Here is an 18,380-nt window from a genome sequence, read left to right as displayed (position 1 = left end):
AGGAACACTGATGTGGTGCTGAATACCATTTTTTTCCCTCTTTCATTTGAGTGTTTGGAGAAAGACAACAGCGCATAGAGCGCATAGCTGATTCTGAAAAATCAGAAGTTTTTTTAAACAGCATTTTGGTGCTTCAGGGCAAAGAACTAGCTTTACATCTCCAGCTTAAATGCATAATCCATCTTGTTGCTGGCTGTCTCCTTCTCTTTTAGCTTCAACTCCTCCAAGCATAACAGCAGATTCTGAACATAATTAAAACAAAGTAATTAATAAAATACATACTTACCCCTTACAAAAACACACGAGTCATTGACGTGTTCAAAATATATCTTTTGTGGTTATTCCATTATTGTTTTTGAGCAGTTGCAGGTAAACAGTCTTGAAATCTGAATATACTGCAGCCCCCTCATTCCTGATCAAGTCCATGCTAAACTCACACACTCCCCCATTTTCCTCCACTCACTCTTACCATCTTATTTTCTGTAATTGCTTAAATTAAAAAGAATTAGGGGCTATAAAACCTGTTTAAGCAGTTATTGGATGTACAGTTCTGAGGAAAGAAAACTGTATATAATGTGGATGTTCTTCAGACTCACATCTCATGTACAAAAAGAACCGTCCACTGAAAGTTCTGCAGAGAACCAAAATGGTTGCACCATGGCATTGTTCCAAATAACCTTTTCTAATACCTTTTATAGTGTGTCTTACAAATATAGTAGCGTATAAAAATTCTATATTTGAGACGTTTTGAGTTGATTACACCTGCATTCCATTAGTCGAACACCAGCTTGGAAATCGGAAGTGTCCATCAGTCTCTTCCATGGCTCTGCTGTTTGAAACTTGTCTGTAGTGGTCAGCACTTCAAAGCTTTCATCCGTGGTGACGAATGAATCCAGCTGCTAATTAATCTGTTTTCAAACAATTTGCTATCCACAGGAGAATCTGTCAACACAATCTCACGTTCAGTTGTTTGCAGAACCTCACGGGCATCAACCTCTCTGTCAGTCCGCTTTGAACAATCAAAATAATGACTATAATCATGGCAAGTGAAGTGAGTTCTAGGGAAAAAAAAAAAACATCAAAGGTTCCCATGATTTTCTCCTTTCCCCTGCTTCTAGAGAAAGAGCCTGGATAACACTGAAACGCTCAAGCTTGAAACTAACACCTGGATCTTTCAGTGCTTCGCCTCAATCCAGCTTTCAGGCAGCCGATAGGACCCGCTCATTAGGGGCCTGCTTGACTGCTGTCAGCTTTCATTTTTATTTATTTATTTTTTTCTCCCTCCCTCCGCTCTCGTTTGGGAGTTACTCGAGGTATAGACAGACGAGCCGGCCCCTCTTTTCACCCCCCCGCTACCCCTCACCCCCCATCGCTCCACCAGCCTTGTTAAACAGAGGCTCACATTAGTCCAACTTGTCCCTCCTCGGAGGCTCGCAGGCCTGTCAGCTCTGAGCTTTAGTTAATCACTCAGTGTAAGCCTGGCCCTCCTCTGGCCCGCCACTTGGGCCCTGGACACTAATAGAGAGACAAGCGAGACCCAAACGCAACACCAGGGCCTCGTTAACGCAGCAGGTATTTAAGGAAATGCTCCGTTTCAAATCAAAGGATAATTTGTCTTCACGCTCCAGCCTGCGGCTCTTCTGAGGAATGGCTGTGCGTCACCAGCTCATAAAATTCACACCAGCGGCGTGGAGAGGTTGAAGGCTACCGTGGTTAATACCATCAATTCGGCATTTCATAAATATTTTTCTTTGTGTTCGTGCCACAGACTGTATGTGTTACCTTCTAATGCACCAGTGCTTCTGCAACACTAAGACACTTTCTGTTGGGTATTCTTTTTCCTTTCAATTTCCCTCTCACCCCGTCTTCTCTCCCTCTCCCTCTCTTTCTTTCCGTCTCTCTCCCTCGCTTTCTGTATGTCTTTTTTTCTTTCTCTCCTTCCCTCCCTCTCTCTCTCTCTCTTTGTCCGTTTCTTTCTTACTTTTTACCCTCTCTCCATTCTCTCCCCCTTTCTTTTTTACGCTTACTTATTCCCCATCTCTCCTTCCTGCCCTTTTCTCTCTGTCCCTCTCTGTCTCTCTCTTCTCTGTTTCTGTTTTTTCTATTCTCTCCTCCTTTCTTTTTTACTCTTTTTCTTTCTTATTCCCCATCTCTCCTTCCTGCCCTTTTCTCTCTGTCCCTCTCTGTCTCTCTCTTCTCTGTTTCTGTTTTTTCTATTCTCTCCTCCTTTCTTTTTTACTCTTTTTCTTTCTTATTCCCCATCTCTCCTTCCTGCCCTTTTCTCTCTGTCCCTCTCTGTCTCTCTCTTCTCTGTTTCTGTTTTTTCTATTCTCTCCTCCTTTCCTTTTTTACGCTTTTTCTTTCTTATTCCCCATCTCTCCTTCCTGCCCTTTTCTCTCTGTCCCTCTGTCTCTCTCTTCTGTTTCTGTTTTTTCTCTCCCTTTCTCTTTTTCATTCTCTCTTTACATTTCTCTCATTCTCTCTTTGTTTCTCTCTCTGTCTCTTTCTCTTTCTCTCTTTCTGCATGTCTGTCTTTTTCTTTTTTCTGTCCTCCCCTCTCTCCCTTTCTTTCTTTCTTTCTTTCTTTCTTTCTTTCTTTCTCTCTCTCCCATTCCCTATCTGTCCTTCCTGTGTTTTTCTATGTCTTTCACTTTCTCTCCTTTGCTCTCTCACCCTCTTTTTGCCTCCCTCTCTTCTCTGTTTCTGTGTTTTTTCTCTCTCTTTCACTCTCTCTTTACCTTGCTCTCATCCTCTCTCCCTCTGTGTGTAGCTGAGTGAAGACAGACTCAATAATGATAAAATATTATCTGCCTCTGCAGTGTGATGTTACCCCTGAAGCTTTGCTCCTGCTGGCTGTAAAGCACTGGATATGATCAATGCAATTCAAATAGGCCCTCATAACCAGCCTTTGTGTTTGCATTGCAAAATCAATACACCTACATTAGAAATGCACAAAAGAAAAGAAAAAAAGAAAGGTCACCGTCATCTAAAGTTTTTTCTTTTCTCTTCAGCTAATGTGCAGTCTGTGAAATAGGAACGTACCAATTGCTGGCAATACAAAACGCAATTCACTGTCTATTAATAATAAAGTGCAGATGAAGAATCATGGTGCTTTAAGTGTAACCCCACATGCTTCTTTTAAAGAACTTGCCCGCCTCCGCTGCAGTCCCTATCGGCCTAATGCTCTCTGAGGTGGGGTCCAGATCGGTCTCGAGTGTTTACTATCATGCCTTTTTATTAAAGAGAACATCACAGTGTTAAAAATGTCATATCGCACCGTAATGAACTGCGAGCCTGCTGTATTCCCCAAACTTCACCCGGTGCTGCTCGACCATTAATCCACCGGTTCTGTCACACCAGCACCAGTCCCTCCTCTCATTAGTGCTGGCAGGTAGCAGAATGCAAATAATGAGGAACTGCCCGCCAGTCAAAGAACATCTATATATATATATATATGTATGTGTGTGTGCATGATATATATTTATGTGTGTGTGCGTAACAAAGAAGGAGCGAGAAGGAGAAAGAAAGAGGGAAAGACAGGGGGAAAAGTCTGGAAAGTGCCATGAATGAAAAGCAATTATAAATGAGAAAATGCCTAGGAGAACATGCCTGTTTCCACTAACTGCAGGGAAGCATTGGTGACAAGCAGCGCAGCGCAGCCTCATTTTGTTTGGAAATGACGGCAGCCCCCCTTCCAGCGCTATGTGCCAATCATCATACACCACGAGTCACTGCAATGATCAGAATTAGACAGGGACAAAAGAGTGGAGAGCAGTGAGTGCCAGTAACTCTCCCCACAAACGACTAGACTCCCCACACTATTCTCTTTCATTTTGTTTACTGTATGGAAAACTGGTGACATACAAAACAAACAATTATTTTTCCAGCCCATTGAATTTGTCTGACACATCCCCTTGGGAGGAAAAAGGCAATTCTCAGAGTATTTGTATTGCATTGGAAAGTGTCCCCTAGCTGGTCTTGCATGAAAACGCCACAATTATCACAGTCATATCTGAGGACAGGAGCAGTGCAGCCAATGGGATGCCATTCACTTCCAGTTGAAATTCTGCATTCTTGCTTCACTCTCTTCTAGTAGGCCCAGAAGCATTTCTGCTGTTAGAGTAGTGTACTATTTTGTTTTTTTAGTGTGTACAGGCACTTTTGAAGCAAACTCTTATCAGTGGCCCAACTTCTCAGTACATTAATCAAGTTCATGGAACAGACCAGATGTACTATTGCCATGAACAGAAGTACACCAGAGACACAAGTAGGTTTGAATAAAATGCAGTGGTGTTTACTGTTATACTGTTTAGGCCTATTTATAGGGCTGTGTGGTGGGAACTGGGAAGTAGGTGCAGGTGATCAGAACTTCACAAAGGCAGACCAAGGTTGTGGAGCAGCAGGTGTGGTGGCAGAGGGAGAGACAACCATGCATGCTTTTGGCCCAGGGATGCTACTGAATGTAAATATGTATGCTAGAATGAACAAATAAACAAATACAGTTGGGTCAGTGACAAAAAATGGGTTTCAAAATCAGAATTTTAGGAATTTGACATTTTAAAGTTTTTACACTAAAATTTATTTTAAAAGATGGTGGTGCAATCACATTATTTGCAATCACATTTTTTACATAACAGTTATTTAACTCTATTGAAAATGCATATACACCAGTTTTTGTACATTATTTGGATCATATAAAGCAGAAAATGCCACCAACTTCTAAGACTGATCATTGGGGGAAAAATTTCCCTGCAGATTTCTTTGAAAAATGAAAGAATGGAAGCAGTTATAAAGGCGAAGGGCACTAAAATATGTATGCCATTGCTGTCAGAACAAAAAAGTCATATCTCCACAGTGGTTCCTTTGTAGGAGAAGGAAAAAATATTCCTAACTGATAATGGAAGTTAATGTAAATGGATTTTACCAAATGATTTTTAACATTTTCTGTTGGTTGATTTATGAAATGTTAAATGTTAACACAATAGAAAGACTAGCTGTAATGTTTTAAATTTAGCACAAAAGGAAGAAAGACAGCAATGAGATATATAAAATACAAAATGGTGATGTTACAGGAAAAGACAAAAATGTACTTCACTTTTATAACTGGCATGTTTAAATGAAGTAAAAAGGATATGACTCAATTCTATTTTACTGCTTAGAAAATGTGGTGCAATCACATATTAACTAAAATTATTATTTTATGTAAAATGTTATATTAAGTGACCTATGATTATTGAAAATGTGTACACACTAGTCATTGTACCTAGACCCAGAGGCATTCAACTTTGTCACTGAACTCAATTTTATACTTAAATTAAAAAAACAACCAAATAAACAAAACATCACATATTTTCATGGTTTTCACCAACTGACAACTAAACTAAACCAGCCTAACCATGGCACAAAACTGGCAAATATGGTTGGATGGGCTCACCACCTGACCACTTTGGGAGGCATAAAATCTTAAAATTATTTTTATTTTGATGCACTGGAAAAGCAGTCACGTAAAGGAGGTGTTGTAGAGAAATGTGATACATGTCATGTTTGTATTTAGTTATTTATAGGAAAATAATGGACACAAAAATGCATGTCATGTCAGATTCAAGTGCAGATCCCTCAGAAAGTTGTGATCTGCAGGGAGCTAAACAGATATGGAAACAGTTAGTGCTGTTGTGTCACCCTTCTAGTTTCACTTTAGGATTATTTGATATTCCTTCAAAATGTATTTCATGAGGAATGGCCTTTGAACTGATAGGATGAATTTTAAAAACGAAGTTAACTTGAGATTAGAAGTTCCCTGATTGGTTAGAGATTCTTTGAGGGGCTGAGAAGATGCAGATGGAATGTAATATGATTGAATCTGTTCTTTTGATGTTGTGCTTTTTAGCCTGGAAGTCTTTAATGCAGTAGTGGTGATTCGCTTCAGTACTGTCCTGTCATTGGCTAATCATATAATCTATAATACGTCTGTGCACCATCATAGTTTCTTCGTCAAATACAATCTGAACATTGATAAACAGGCTCCTACTGTTTTCTCATGCAGAGCTGGCAATTGCATGTGTAGTTAGTACAGTATGTCAATGAAACCATTTTCCCTGTCAATGTACAGCCATTTCTGAAAAATGTAGCTTTTTGTGTCATATTCTTTAATCCTACAGAAATGAAAGTCAAATTGCAATGCATGAAACAAACTTTGTAAGATGGATAACTGCCCATTCAAACGAATGTGGTTACTGCAGAAAGTCAGCCCAGGGCATCTAACCAGCAGGATGATTACAAATAACTTTTTCAGTGAGTCCTGCCAGCTCATATAATACATCAGACCAAAAGGTTTATTGGACTGAAGTACACTGTTAGAGGCTGCTTTGAATGGCGATTGATATTCATTACCATAATCATTCATGAACAACAGGGCATCAAAATGTTCAGGAGAACTACAACTTGAAGGAACACAGAAAAAAAAATCTGTGAAGGCACTGCAGAGAAAAGCTGTCAAAGAAGCAATACTGATTTCAGGCCTACAGCTGTGTTGGATCAGAAGAAGTTTAAGTCAATCACACACAAGGCATCACAGCACCTAAGGGAACAGATTTTAGAAGAACTTTAGATGGGGTAGTTATTGCTGTGCAGTACTGCTGAGGAGTGAAATCTAATATACCCACTTTGAGCATGGCAGTCTGGAGAACCAGGGGTGGAGAGGCTTCAAATGAATGGTGATTACTGTCCCTTGACATAGTTATTCATTCGTAATGTAGTGTGATGTCAGAACGGTCAGGGCTGGTTGAAGTCTCAGATGTATTTTTAGGGGACAAGGTAGATGAAGTCATCATAAACAAAAACATGTCTGCCTTTGCTGATCTTGGTGTTAGGCTGTAAGTGTCTAGTGACTGTCACTAAGTAAAATTAAGACACAAAATGTGACGCACAGTTTGTAGCATCTAGGGACAAATGGTGGGTACAAACAGCATGCAAATTAAAAACTGGTGGTGTTCTCAGAACAATGGACTGACCATGTCGGAGTCCAAACCTCACCATCATTGGATGTGTTTGGGACCGACTTCTAAGACTGAACTTTGGAGAAAAAAAATATCCCTGCAGGTTTCTACAGAAAAATGAAACAAGGGCACCGAAATATTTGTCACTGTCAGACAAGCTTGTGTCTTTAAAATGGTAACTTTACAGGAGAAGGAAAAACACATTCCTAACTTATGAACGATGTTAATGTAAAACGATTTTTCCAAATATTTTTTGACCATTTCTGTTGGTAACTCACTCATCATCAAAGCCACATATCCTCCAGGGTTTCGGAGGGTGCTGGAGCCTATCCATTGGGCTGAAGGCAGTAAACACCCTGGACAGGTAATCAGTCCGCCACTGGGCAGACACACAGACATACACATTCTCTCACTCACACACACCCCTAGGGGCATCTCCAACTGGCCTGACTCCATGTCTTTGGACTGTGGGAGGAAACCGGAGTATCCGGAGGGAAACTATATAGACACAAGGAGACCATGCAAACTCCCTGTTGGTAACTGGAATTTTTAAATTGTAAAAATGTTCTAACTATCCAAAAACGTTAAAAAGCAACAATGGAGAATCAAGTTTTTTTGCATGACAGTGATGATGCACACATGCACACGCTTGTTTCTGTGAATTTTGAATCCGTTACATAGACTTCCATTCATTTTATTCAAACCCTAAGCAGAACTACTAGTCTAACCTTAACCTTAACCGTACAATCTCCCCAAAATGAAAGTTTTACATTGTGATCTGCACAAGGAAGAAAGGTGGTCTCCAACACTTTTTATATAAAAATATAAATATCACTCTCTAATGAGTTCCAAATTGCCTTTGTAAGCAATATCAGGAACTGCATGTTAGGAGCTTCACAAAATGGGTTTCCATGGCTGAGCAGCTACAAACAAGCCTAAAATCTAAATGCGCAATGCTAAGTGTCAGATGGAGTGATGTAAATCACAGTAGAGGAGCAGTAGAAATGTATTCTGTGGAGTGACAAATTGTCTGATGCATGAGTCTGGGTTTGGCAAATGCCAGGTGAACCATACCTGCCTGACTGCATTGTGCCAACAATAAAGATTTGGTAGAGGAGGGATAATGCTGTGTGGTTGTTTTCAGGGGTTGGCCTAGACCCCTTAGTCTCAGTTAGGGGAAATCTTAAAGATTCAGAACGGCAAGACATTTTGCACTATTGTATGCTTCCAACTTTGTGGGAAGAACCTTTCCTGTTCCAGCATGACTGTGCCCTAGTGCACAAAGCAAGGTCCAGAAAGGCATGGCTTGGTGAGTTTAGTGTGAAAGAACTTCACTGGTCCACACTGAGCCCTGACCTCAACACTGTCAAACACCTTTGGGATGAAACATTTCCATAGAAACTGTAAAGGTGGGACCAACTCCATATCAATGCCCATTTCTTTTGCTCCATTCAACATAAGTTTGAGATTTTTACACACAAAGTAAAGGGTAACTGGCATTTAACACAACAGAATTTGATTTTTTTCACCATCTAAAACTGCCACCATATTTACAATGAAGTTAAGAATGTTTATCTTTGATGAAGTTGCTGTTTTGAAGATACAAAGTTTTCTTACAACAGCAACAATGTAAAACATTTGTAGGAGTTCCGTCTTCCTCTTACAGAATTCAGCATCTCTATCCCAATTAGAAAGAGCATTGGGTTTTGTGCTTAGCTCCGCTTGCTCTTATGTTAATGGTGGCTGTCTGGCTTAATTGCCTCTTGCGCCAGCTAGTGTGGGTTTCGCAGTATGGGGCCGGTCTGTCAAAAAGGGGAGAGGACCCCTTTAATTGCTGCAGCAACAGTTCTAGACCCTTGGCGTGTGTTGAGGCTCTGGAGAAGTTATGCAAAATTGAACCCCTAAATCCAAAAATTGAGGTTGGTAACCTTGAGTAATGGTTAGCTATTTTTCAAATGAGCATTTGAGACCACCAAAGTCACTTAGCTTTTCCTGCCATATGCTTTTGGAATTAGGTTGAACAAAAAAGCATCCTCTGCTATGCTGCTAAATAGAGAATAGAATAAAAAAAGGAGAGCTGATGCTAGAAGGCTGGAAACAGATGGATAATGACTGGCTGTGTGGTACTAAAGAAAGGAAAGAGAGAATTTAGCTCTTCATTAACAGGAGGAATATTTTACATATGAATGTTGATGAGGCACCAAACTTACATGAATGTTAAATGTTACTACAACACAGTAATCAGCAGTACTGTCTACGCTGATTTTTACTATATCATGTATAGGTTTGTGTGTGTATGTGTTATTTATGAATAAGCTCATTTTGAATAATGTCTGCATACAAGCGTAAATGAACTCGATGTGCTGCAGTGGACTTATCTATGCACCACTGACTGTTGGTGCTAGGCTTTCGAATTGGTCTGTGTTGTTGTAGCTAATCAAAACTGCTGACTTTAGCAAAAAACATAAGCAAAGAAAAACCTACACCAGTCTATCCTAATACTGTGACCATGTAATTTGTAATTAACAACACACACTTCAAGAAACCAACGAAAATATACAGTTCTGTCCTACAGTTTCATGAAGTTGAATAGGTTCTTTGCCAACATGTAGAATATATCCTATAAAGCAATAGTAGCAAATAAGGAACGCATTTGTGGGTGGAGCGTGGCTAGATCAGTTCCAAAATTCTTCTATCTCTTGATCATCTCTTTGAAGTCCGGTCTGGAGGACGTGCTTCATTTCATTTCATTAAAGATAGTATATGGAAACAGCGTCAGCACTGGCTGATCCATGTCTTTCCTCATCCAAATGGAAATGACGAGCGCTGATTGAAACTTTGATTACTCCTGTGAGAGGGCGCTGCATTTTGGCAAGCAGAATCATTACTTTTTATGGAGCCCTTTTCACTATTACATGCGCTGGATGTTAATATAACTTTCCGACAGAATTACCTCTTTGTGTGCTTGGAAGCCTGTACTCTATTAATTTGCTTTTATTGCCACTAAATTAGTTTCAGTTACCCCCTCCGGGCAGCAAAACTTAATGTGCATAAATATAATTCATGCACCTAAACATTTGCACCACAAATATTCAGCTCACACAAATGTCAATTACCTGCTCTGTGCACTCCACTCTGACTCGCATAAAATGGCTGCACTTTGCCCATTCATATTTAGCAGGGAGTTATTCTGGTACAGAGGAAGTCTGGCAGCACTACCAGGGCACCTTGTACTCAGGGCACATAAAGTTATGCAAGAAACAATTTTCTCGGAGAATTGTGTTTTCCTACTAATGTCACCTTCCCTTACAAAGGAAAAAAAAACTGCTCGTGCTATTTCATTTTCATGCATGAACATTATCTTTTAGTGCTGTCATTTTACTTATGCTGGTGCACATTTTACATCTCAAGGGTGGAAGCGATGAGGAGAGTGTGTCACTTTGGTTTTTTGACTGCACTCGTGTAGTGAACTATGAAGAACATATAGAAAAGTCTCCTCTTTTTGAGAACATTTCCTCTAGAACTGAAAATATAATTCAAACGTCAGTATGATAGTGCTTTAGGATGACAGAGTTATGATGAAGTGCGTGAGAAGTTTGCACTGAGCATTTTCTCACTTTTTTCTGTCACTTTTAGATTTTAGAGCTTTAATAATCTTCAGAGTGGGGTCTTAGTCTGTTTTAATCTGTTCAACTCCCTCTTGAAGTTTATTGGAGCCCAAAAATCTGTGACCCCATTGGAAATCTAGTATTTTTATCATTGAAACCTGGAAATAAACAGCAAGTTGTAAATCTTGGAAAAATTATCGCAAATAAAATATTCAAACTTCTTTTAGGATAATATTTAAATTGAAACAAATTTGTGAAACTGACCATGTAATGGCCTTTGCTCAAAAGGTTTTTTCAGTCTTATTCCTTCCATTGAAACACATGTTTAGACGGCTCTCTTTTGGTTTGATCTACTGATCAGAGGCTTGAGTGCTTGAGTGCTCGCTGCCATTAAAGCAAAAGGGGGAGATATCAAAAGCTAAGACATTCTGAAATTCATGTAAACAAAGATTGTACTCTTCACTCAAATTGCAATGCTGATATAATTTTTAAAATGATCTGTGGTAATTAGACACTAATGCAAAATATCTATATAATAAATAAATACATTTTCACCAGTGGTCTGAGACTTCTGGACCTCACTGTAGATGCACAGTGATGTTCTGTTTGATATTCTATAATCGTGGCACTAAAAGATGATGAGGTCTTTAAACAGGACAATGACTGATATCAGAAAACAAAAATGACCATAAACCAAAGAAATATTTATTTTTAAGAAGTATTTCCTCTTTGCATCTGATATTATGCAGTGATATTATGTGAAAGGTACACAGCATCCACTACCTGTGGGGGGGGAAAGCAATTGCTTTTGCACAATAACTGGCCCACCTCCAGCAGCAGTGACAGCAAACAGATGCTTTCTGAAGTTACTTATTGGACTCGCACCACTGGGGAGCATTTTTGGCCCTTTTCCGTATAATTTTATGCTGTGAACATTGTGTTTAAAAGTATAGCCTGATTCTTTCTGGGCTGTCAATGCGTTTTTTTAAACGTTTAAGTGTGAGCCTTATACATGTTTTGGCTCATTGTGTTACTGCCTGACCCATCTACACTTCAGTTTCAGCATGGCCAGAATATGGCATTTATATAAGACTGAACTGTATTCTAATATAGCATTCACTGAAGCTGAGGATAATTCATGTGTTCTTCAGGGTTGAGTCACTGAGTTCTATTCAAGTGTTTAGCTGCTAGTATGGTCTGCTAAGTGCAGGACTGTTCCTTAGCATGAAGAGCTTTTTATTCATCTGTTCATGGAAAAATAATTCCAGAACTCCTCAAACTTGAACTCATTTGAACTTGTTTCCTTCACTTGTTTTTCAAGCCGGTCAAGGTCAAGATATGAGGGACCTGTTCTACTTTTTAACATTACACGTCAAGGATGTTTAGGTTTAGCTGGACAACCACATAACAGTGTTTTTCTATAACAGTGTTTTTCAATAAGCTTCAGTCTTATAGAAAGGTCCATCATCTTAACCCTCTGTTGAAGCACTGTCAGAGCATTTTCTAAGACACAAAACATTTGATTTATCTTCTTGTACAAAATGGACCTGATTTTGGGGTATATTGCCTGAAGCAACATTGTGTGGCAGTAGACAGAAATGATACAGGGTGTCATATGAAAAGCAAGATGTTTTAAAAACATATATAAACACACACTATATTTCCAAAAGTATTCACTCACCCATCCAAATCATTGAATTCAGGTGTTCCAGTTACTTCCATGGCCACAGATGTATAAAACCAAGCGCCTAGGCCTGCAGACTGCTTCTACAAACATTTTCGTTCTCAGGAGCTCAGTGAATTCCAGCATGGTACCGTGATAGGATGCCACCTGTGCAACAAGTCCAGTTGTGAAATTTCCTAACTGATAAATATTCCACAGTCAACTGTCAGTGGTATTACAAGAAAGTGGAAGCGATTGGGAACGACAGCAACTCGGTCACGAAGTGGTAGACCATGTAAAATGACAGAGTGGGGTCAGCGGATGCTGAGGAGCATAGGTCGCAGAGGTCGCCAGCTTTCTGTAGAGTCAATCGCTACAGACCTCCAAACTTCATGTGGCCTTCAGATTAGCTCAAGAACAGCGCAGAGAGCTTCATGGAATGGGTTTCCATGGCTGAGCAGCTGCATCCAAGCCCTACATCAACAAGCGCAATGCAAAGTGTTGAATGCAGTGGTATAAAGCACTGGACTCTAGAGCAGTAGAGACGAGTTCTCCAGAGTGACGAGTTACGCTTCTCCATCTGGTAATCTGATGGACGAGTCTGAGTTTGGCGGTTGGCAGGAGGATATAACACACACACACACACACACACACACACACACACACACACACACACATGCACACATTTTCGAACCCGCTTCTCCGCAGGGGGTTCTGCAGCCTCTCCCAGCGGTGGAGGATATAATATTCCAACATAAAATAATTTCAATAACTGCACTTTTTTCACACCTTAGTTGAGTGTTAGCTCAGTAAAAGCCTTACCGTGAGGATTTGGGGCTTGTTTGAGCCCATTAACTTATTCTTGGAAGCATTAGATGTACCTACTAAAAGACTGACAGAAAACTCCTGAATACTGTATAAAGCACATAATACTTGAATAATCTTGAGCTCATTCTACGTTTTAAATGACTCCACTTTCCGTTCCTTTAATGTATAAAATATTGCATGTGCCCCAAACGTGTATTTGAAATTCAAATCGGAGTCAAATATATGGGTAAAGGACTTGCTGAAGGGATTTCAGAAGACGTACATGCAGTTAGTCAGCACATTCTGTCAATCCTTATCTAGCCAAGTGAAAATGCGCTGTCTTTAAATGTGATATTAGCTTACATATGCTTGACAGCAAAGGGAGTCATCTAGAAATGGTGTGATAGCAACTTCAAGCAGCCAAAACAGACAACAAACTTACACATGATATGGACCCAACTGTAAGACATCAGACTCCCTCTAGTCGTAGTAAACTTGCAGGTGGTGAAAGGAGCATCTGAGCTGATGGGCTTTGATTCTCTGCCCATCTCTCTCCTCTCTGCTTCCATCCATCAATGTAAATGTGTGAGACAGAGTGCGCTGGAGAGAGGTTATTCTCCTCTGTCATGGCAAAGTGGATTTCTGGAGAACTGGCTGACCCATGCACAAAGCAATTCTGCTTTCATGCAATGGCTGTTCAACAATGCATCTCAGCTACCAATGGCCAAAATATAGTCAATTATATCTTAAAAGTGCGACACCGTCTCTCCCTCTTCAGCACAGCTGCTCTGTATATTGCTACAAAATGAAATGGATATGTACTCATATATAAGCTGCCACCTTTCTGTCTCTATTTCTCCAAAGCGATAGTATAAATTTGCAAATCTTCTGTGGACTTGTCCATTTTGTGTTAACGTCAGTCCAGCTCCTGTTTTTCATTTGTATTTGTTTGTTTCATTCAGATAACCTTAAATCCAGTGATTATCATTCAGTGTAGGCCTGTTCCGCTAGCAGTTTCCTATTATTTGGTTAAAGATTTGTGAAATATTTGCTGTAAATGGTTAAATCATCCTCCCATCGACCCACCACCGATGGGAGGGGCAGTAGTAGGGGTGCGGTGCATTGTGGATCGGGCAGTGTCCGAAGGCGTGGGCCTTGGCGTTCTGATCCTCGGTTGCTGAAACTGGCTTTTGGAACTTGGAACGTTACCTCACTGGCGGGGAAGGAGCCCGAGTTGGTGCGCGAGGTCGAGAGATACCGACTAGATATAGTCGGGCTCACCTCAACACACAGCTTGGGCTCTGGGTCCAATCTCCTTGAGAGGGGCTGGACTTTTTTCTTTTCTGGAGTTGCCCATGGTGAGAGGCGGCGGGCAGGTGTGGGCTTTCTCATAGCCCCTCGACTCGGCGCCTGTATGTTGGGGTTTTCCCCGGTGGACGAGAGGGTAGCTTCCCTACGCCTTCGGGTTGGGGAACGGGTCCTGACTGTTGTCTGTGCTTATGCACCGAACAGCAGTTCAGAATACCCAGCCTTCATAGAGTCCTTGGAAGGGGTGCTTGAAAGTGCTCCTCCTGGAGACTCGATTGTCCTACTGGGGGACTTCAACGCTCATGTGGGCAATGACAGTAAGACCTGGAGGGGTGTGATTGGGAGGAATGGCCTCTCTGATCTGAACCCGAGTGGTGTTCAGTTTTTGGACTTCTGTGCAAACCACAGTTTGTCCATAACGAACACCATGTTTGAACACAAGGATGTCCATAAGTGCACATGGCACCAGGACACCCTAGGCCGCAGTTCAATGATTGACTTTGTAGTCGTGTCAGCGGACTTGCGGCCATGTGTACTGGACACTCGGGTAAAGAGAGGAGCTGAGCTGTCAACTGATCACCACCTGGTGGTGAGTTGGATCAGGTGGTGGGGGAAGATGCCAGTCAGACCAGGCAAACCCAAACGTATAGTGAGGGTTTGCTGGGAACGTCTGGCAGAAGAACCTGTCAGATTGATCTTCAACTCACACCTCCGTCAGAACTTTGACCAGATATCGGGGGAGGTGGGGGACATTGACTCAGAATGGGCCATGTTCCGCTCCTCCATTGTTGAAGCGGCTGACTGTAGCTGTGGTCGCAAGGTAGTTGGTGCCTGTCGGGGCGGTAATCCTCGAACCCGGTGGTGGACACCCCAGGTGAGAGATGCCGTCAAGCTGAAGAAGGAATCCTACCGGACATGGTTGGCCTGTAGGACACCAGAGGCAGCTGGCAGGTATCGACAGGCCAAGCGATCTGCGGCTTCAGTCGTTGCCAAGGCAAAAACCCGGGTGTGGGAAGAGTTCGGTGAGGCCTTGGAAAGTGACTTTAAGTCGGCTCCGAAAAGATTCTGGCAAACCGTCAGGCGACTCAGAAGGGGAAAGCAGTGTGCCACTAGCACTGTATATAGTGGAGATGGTGTGCTGCTGACTTCGACTGAAGACGTCATTGGGCGGTGGAAGGAATACTTTGAGGACCTTCTCAATCCCACCGACACGTTCTCCAGTGAGGAGGCAGAGTCTGGGGACACGGGAATAGGCTTGTCCATTACTGAGGCCGAAGTCGCTAAGGTAGTTAAAAAGCTCCTTGGCGGCAGGGCTGCAGGGGTGGATGAGATCCGTCCCGAGTTCCTCAAGGCTCTGGATGTTGTGGGGCTGTCTTGGCTGACACGCCTTTTCAACATTGCGTGGACATCGGGGGTGGTGCCACTTGATTGGCAGACTGGGGTGGTGGTGCCTCTTTTTAAAAAGGGGGACCGGAGGGTGTGTTCCAACTATAGGGGAATCACACTCCTCAGCCTCCCTGGTAAGGTCTATGCAAGGGTACTGGAGAAGAGAGTCCGGCTTATAGTCGAACCTCGGATCCAGGAGGAGCAGTGCGGGTTCCGCCCTGGTCGTGGAACACTGGACCAACTCTTTACCCTCTCCAGGATTCTGGAGGGTTCATGGGAGTTTGCCCAACCAGTCCACATGTGCTTTGTGGATTTGGAGAAGGCATTCGACTGTGTTCCCCGGGGTATTCTGTGGGAGGTGCTTCGGGAGTACGGGGTACATGGCTCTTTGCTACGAGCCATTCAGGCCCTGTACAAACAAAGCAGGAGCTTGGTTCGCATGGCCGGCAGTAAGTCAGACTTTTTCCCAGTGAGAGTTGGACTCCGTCAGGGCTGCCCTTTGTCACCGATTCTATTCATAATTTTTATGGATAGAATTTCTAGGTGCAGTCAGGGGATGGAGGGTGTCCGGTTTGGTGACCTCAGGGTCACATCGCTGCTGTTCGCAGATGATGTGGTCCTATTGGGGACATCAGGCCGTGAACTTCAGCTTTCACTGGATCGGTTTGCAGCCGAGTGTGAAGCGGCCGGGATGAGGATCAGTACCTCCAAATCCGAGGCCATGGTTCTCACGCGGGAAAGGGTGGAGAGCCCTCTCTGGGTCGGGGATGAGCTCTTGCCTCAAGTGGAGGAGTTTAAGTATCTCGGGGTCTTGTTCACGAGTGATGGTACAAGGGAGCGGGAGATTGACAGGCGGATTGGTGCTGGGTCAGCAGTGATGCGGGCTCTTTACCGGTCTGTTGTGGTAAAGAAAGAGCTGAGCCATAAGGCAAGGCTCTCGATTTACTGGTCGATCTATGTTCCCACCCTCACCTATGGTCATGAGCTTTGGGTAATGACCGAAAGAACGAGATCGCGAATACAAGCGGCTGAAATGAGTTTCCTCCGCAGGGTGGCTGGACTCTCCCTTAGAGATAGGGTGAGAAGTTCGGTCATCCGAGAGGGACTCGGAGTAGAGCCGCTGCTTCTTCACGTCGAGAGGAGCCAGTTGAGGTGGTTCGGGCATCTTGTTAGGATGCCTCCTGGACGCCTCCCTTGGGAGGTGTCACAGGCAAGTCCACCGGGGAGGAGACCCCGGGGAAGACCCAGGACACGCTGGCGTGACTATATCGCCCAGCTGGCCTGGGAGCGCCTCGGAATCCCTCCCAGGGAGCTAGTGGAAGTGGCTGGGGAAAGGGAGGTCTGGGCTTCATTGCTCAGGATGCTGCCCCCGCGACCCGAACCCCGGAGAAGCGGAAGATGATGGATGGATGGATGGATGGTTAAATCATTACTGCTTTAGATTTATTTGACAAATTTTATTTAGTTGACAAAAATTTCTGTTGTCCTTTTTTTATTTACATTTTCAAATTGAGGAGTGAGTTAACAGCTTAACCTGAAGAGGGCAGAAATTCACATATCATGTCATATCTATGTGAGCACATAATGAAAGAAAAAGCAATTACAGCTGAAAGTTAAAAAGGATGTAAAGTCTGGGAGAATTCTCTTAAAATGAAGGATGGTCATATACAGCATATGCAAGTTCGGCTAAGCTTCCCACCAAACCATATCACTGTTGACCTGTGGAAAAGAATACATGCCGGTTCTGATTTGAACGGTGAATATATGGTAGCTTTCTCTTCATGACAGGGTTCTGACAAACTACTCCTTGAGGACGTACAGATTTGTACAAATGAGCTAATATTACCTTTACAAAAACACTGAAGTTCATCATTACGTTATTAACAATAGTCATGGGAATATTCTAAGCCGCATTGGTTACAGTTCATTAGAAGTGTTCATCAGCTACTTCAAAAAACTACGGAACATTCAGCAGGTTGTCCTGCCACAGTGTTACATACGTTAGCTAGCTAACCCCAAATCTGAAAAAGTTGGTTCGGTATGTTAAAATAAACACATTTCAGTTTTGATTTCTGCAACATATTTCACATAAAGTTGGGACAGTAAAGCATTTACCTCTTATTAATGTTATCATCTGTTTTCACAAGATGTTTGTGGAGTGAAGACACCAAGTGATGAAGCATTTCAAGTGTAATTTTGTGCCATTCTTCCTGCAAACAAGTTTTAAGGTATGCAACAGTACAGGGTCTTTGTTATAGCATTTTGGATTTTAAAATGCATCACGTATTCTCTATTGGGGACAGGTCGGGACCGCAAGCAGGCCAGTCCAGCACCTGTACCTTCTTCTTCTGCTGCAATGCCTTTGTAATGTGCGCAGAAAGTGGTTTTGCATTGTCTTATTGAAAAGCGTATGAGCATCCCTTGAAAAAGATGTCATCTTGAAGGCAGCATTTGTTGCTCTACAATATCTCTGTACTTCTCTGCATTAATGGTGCCGACACAGAAGTGTAAGTTACGTTTGCCAAGGGCACTGACAGCCCTATCCCATAACAGACCCTGGCTTCTGGACTGTGGTAACAATCTAGGTGGTTCTTTGGCCAGGATCACACGGCA

The sequence above is a fragment of the Pygocentrus nattereri genome, chromosome 26, assembly GCF_015220715.1.
Source record: "Pygocentrus nattereri isolate fPygNat1 chromosome 26, fPygNat1.pri, whole genome shotgun sequence".
Taxonomy (NCBI): Eukaryota; Metazoa; Chordata; class Actinopteri; order Characiformes; family Serrasalmidae; genus Pygocentrus; species Pygocentrus nattereri.
This window is presented reverse-complemented; position numbering follows the sequence as displayed.